This window comes from Haplochromis burtoni, unplaced genomic scaffold, assembly GCF_018398535.1.
Source record: "Haplochromis burtoni strain Fernald_Lab_line unplaced genomic scaffold, NCSU_Asbu1 Contig_260, whole genome shotgun sequence".
Taxonomy (NCBI): domain Eukaryota; kingdom Metazoa; phylum Chordata; class Actinopteri; order Cichliformes; family Cichlidae; genus Haplochromis; species Haplochromis burtoni.
Window position 1 is genome coordinate 36,820 of NW_024582621.1, and position 4,396 is coordinate 41,215.

Genomic DNA, 4,396 nt, shown 5'->3' on the forward strand with positions numbered 1-4,396 from the left:
TAATGCATAAGCAATCATGGTGCTTCTATATTGATTGATCAGATAACATTTTAACACTGGTTGTTCTAAATAAAATCTCACCGCCTGCAAGTGTTTCTCTGGTAGAGGATACTGAAAATCCAGTCTTATCTATACAATTGCCTGCTTGGTTTGGCAGGCATTTCACAATCTTTTTATTTGATTGTGTAGTTACAACTTGTGTTTCCTTAACACATCTTGTGGCAACCACAGCCTCCTACACTGTTGAAACCACCAATCCTCCTGTGAGAAACATTTCATCTGAGGTCATGATTGTGCTAACTTTAAATGTCCTGAAGAACCTGTGTCGAGCTGTTTTTTTTAGCACAGTTAAGAAGGCTCATTGTTAATACAGCATGTGGTTATTTTAAGTATTCAGTTAGGCCTTTGTCCATTCCACAACACAACCTGTTCTTGCACGCCTGGATCCCTACACCCAAATTCTCAACCACTCCTTTAAAGTGCTGCTTTGTACTCTGCAAGATCACTCAAGAAACTGCTTGCTTGTTATTATTATTATTATTATTATTGTTATTTTAATTTTAGGCTAAGCGAAGATTGGCTTCATACCTACAGGAAATAAATGTCTTATGATCCCTTTTACAAAAATCCAGTTTGGTTCAGAACACATTCAGCATGTTTGCTCTTAATTATAGTAAGGTGGTGTAGGATTAGAAAACACAAAGACTCATATATTATTGTTTTATTCTAGAAAATTAATGGACAAAGCTGAAGGAATTAATTGGTTACTATTTATTACAGCAGTCACGATCAAGAAGCTCATGAATAATGAGCACTTTTAGAATGTGACCCAGAACCCAGCTCTCTGTCCTTTGTCCTGTGGAACCAGCTCCTGGTTTGGACTTGCGAGACTGACACCCTTTCTAATTTTAAGATGAGATTCAAAACTTTCTTTTTTGATAAAGCTTATAGATCAAGGTGGATCAGGTGATCCCAAACTAGGGCTGAACGATATATCGCATTTGCGATAATATCGCGACATGATCAAGTGCAATTTTCTAACCGCAAAGGCTGCGATTATACTCTGGACATGTCCAAATTCATGGGCTGCATCCTCCTGAGGCCGCATTTGTAGACCGATTACGTCACAGCGACGCGCCGAAGGCTGTCCAAATTACTACCATATCCCAGAATTAGCTCTCTTAATAAAAATTAAGGTTGATGTGAATGAATTTTAGGGGGGAAAACAACGTTTGAAACTGAATATTTGTCCTGATAATGGGTGATGATGGATAAACTGCTGCCTGTAAAGTAAGCAGTCACTATTGAACATTAGGGCCACTCACATTAAAAAAGGCAAATGGCAGTAATTCATAAATTACTAAGATTAAAAATTATGCCCACTGATATGTTTTTACATATGAAAGTTAAGACCACAGAGGAGTCTCGCAGATGTATTGAAGGAGGACATGCAGGGGGTTGGTGTGACAGAGTTATAGGGTGAGATGGAAGCAGATGATCTGCTTTAGAAACCCTTAAAGGAAGCAGTCAAAAGAAGAGTAAAAGTTAAGACTTTGTCCTGCGGTGCTTTACTTACAAGGTTTTTTTTAAGATTTTAAAAACTTGACAAGCAAAATGTATAAAGTTTATATGAGATATTGTTTAGAATGGCTATGTTTAGATTTTACATAAAATCCTTGAATGCGATACACAACCTACACAAAAGAACACACCCGCTTACACTGTACTACTGAGTGTTCAGACAAACCCATGGCGCAACACACCTTCCAAAATAGAAAGAGAAGAATCAGTGTAAAGAACAATAGCAATATCAACAGGGATTTGAGCGCACTGTACTCAAGCTTATATCTATGAACACACTGTCTCAAGGAATGAGGGGAAGAGTTGCTTTCAGAGCATGACATTTTTTTTCTCAGATCACCACCAAAGTGTCTATCCTGACGTCAAGTTAGACCAAAGGCGCTTTATTTTTTATTGTTTTATTTTTATTCTCAACCACTTTCCAACCCCTTTTGATTTGATGCATTGTCAAATAACTTTATTCTGCACTTACATAGCACCTTATAAATCTTAGCTTGGTTTTACTTGGTTTTCTCACTGACACATTCAACCTCTCACGCTAGTGACAGCAGAAATGCCGTGCAGGTGCTTGCCTACTATCGGGACTAAGGTGGGATTTAGTGTCTTTCCCAGGGACACCAGAATCTGAAATTGCTACACATAGTCAGAATCTGGTATAAACAATATGAAAGTGTGGATCCGTCCTGCCTTGTATCAACAGCTCAAGCAGTTGCTGGTGTATTAGCATGTTGAATATTTAATGCAAATGCAGTTTTAAGGCAATGACTCATAAGAATATAAAAAGGAGTTCAAGAAGATAACACCAAAAGCTATAATTAATAAGAAGATAAATTTAAATATACTGCCTACCATTCAGGTTTATATTTTGCTTCTTTTTTCATATGGCTTAACTAGCTGCCATGCTTTGACTAAGAGGATCTTCCAGGTTAAGCTGAATTTATTATTTGAACAAAGGAAATATACCAAAATTGCATGAGAATAATTTAGAAAATGCAGACATGTAAATTAAAGTGTGATAAGTGAAAATTAAAAACACATGTTTGTAACTCAAACAGTTCACTGTGAATTATTTGAAGTTATCAGCTTACATTGAACACGTCAATTGCCAGTTCTTTAATTACAGATTAAAAACTGTCGTACTGTCACTTGGCTTCATTGGAATTCTGTTATGAAACCTTTTCATAAGAAGCAACTACGCCCAATTTTGTTTACATAACTCCTTTGATAGTGACGCACAAAGGGACTGCTTAGCAAATAAAAAGGTTTTAAGAACTACTAGACATGATCCCCCGCATAAAGTAATCTGCCATTTAACAAAGGTAAAAAATTTTCTTACAACAAAACCATTCATCTTAGTTTATGCATATTTGGTTTCTTGTTTTGTTGTTTTATTAACCCTTGTTAATTCTCAGCACACCAGCAGTTTATTCAGATCAGTTAGTTGATCAGTCTTGCCTGATCAACTAACAGATGCTTTTTTGCATTGTGTTGCTAACTTTTCTCCACACGTATCATGTCAGTCTTTTCAAATCCTGCATCAGTTGTGATTATATTGATTTGATTTTTTTCAAAAAAGATGTACAAATGACCTTTTGAAATCATCACATGCATCACGGCACATGTATCTCTCAGGTCCTGTGTCAGGTTTTTGCTGGATTTTTTTCCCCCTGTTCCTTAGGACACAAATTAAAGAATGTAAGATGTAAAATTAGGAAGTCACCCTCTATTTTCTAAATATTTTCTTAAATGTTACTGACTCACACCTTACTTGACAAGCCACATCTCTTACGTCTCTAAAGGTTGATGAGATGACTCAGCGGGTTTGTAATGAGATCTTGAAACGCCACACCAGCATAAAACCAAGTCAAACATGAACGATTGTCGCTTTTAAATCTGGCGAGTTGCCGGGTCTGGGTTTGTCATATAGCTCTCTCATTTGTCAAATGGAATTTGTTTTATTTATTTATTCACTATTTTTTCAGTTCTTTGCAAGCAAATGCAGAGAAGAAATTTAGTGAAGTAAAAGTTTGCTGGAACAAAATAAAGGAAAAGAAAATGAAACTGTATAATCACTTTTTGAGAACCTCTGAGAACCTCTGCCTCAGCTGGCCTCAGATTTGGAGGTGCTGATTCTTATTCCCACCGCTTCACACTCAGCTGCGACCCATTCCAGTGCGAGCTGGAGGCCATCACCCGATGAAGCCAACAGAACCACATCACCCGCGAAAAGCAGAGATGAGATTCTGAGGCCACTTAAGTGAAAGCCCTCAGCCGCTGGGTCTGTCCAGCGTTCTCCCCCGCCACCTGATCCAACTCACCACCAGGTGGTGATCAGTTGACAGCTCAGCCCCTCTCTTTACCCGAGTGTCCAGGACATGTGGCCGCATCATTCCTCTGAGAATGAGTGAAAAAGCAACCAATGTTCAAAGAAAAACTTTGAAAGATCTTCATGAAGTCTACTGCTCATTACCATTTAAAAGTAAAGTACTACAAAGTCTGGCTTCTTGTAATAAAAACAGAAAGAAATGAAGGTGGCTCAAAGTGCTTCTCCAGCACTGTAAAATAAATAATTCATTAGTATTTGCTATTTACTTTGGATAATCTTAACAATCTTACTCTTGTCCTCTGTTGCATTCCCTTGAATAGTACAGACCTCTGGGAATTCCGCCTACATTTGTGCAACCCTGTGGACAGCTTTTTGTCTTTCTTTCAAGTCACCACAAACATCCAGGCACAAGATTACAGGGTACTCATTTCTGAAGCGCAACTCAACAGCATTCTTTGAGAGCCCTTTGCAATTAAAATGCTTTGGGGG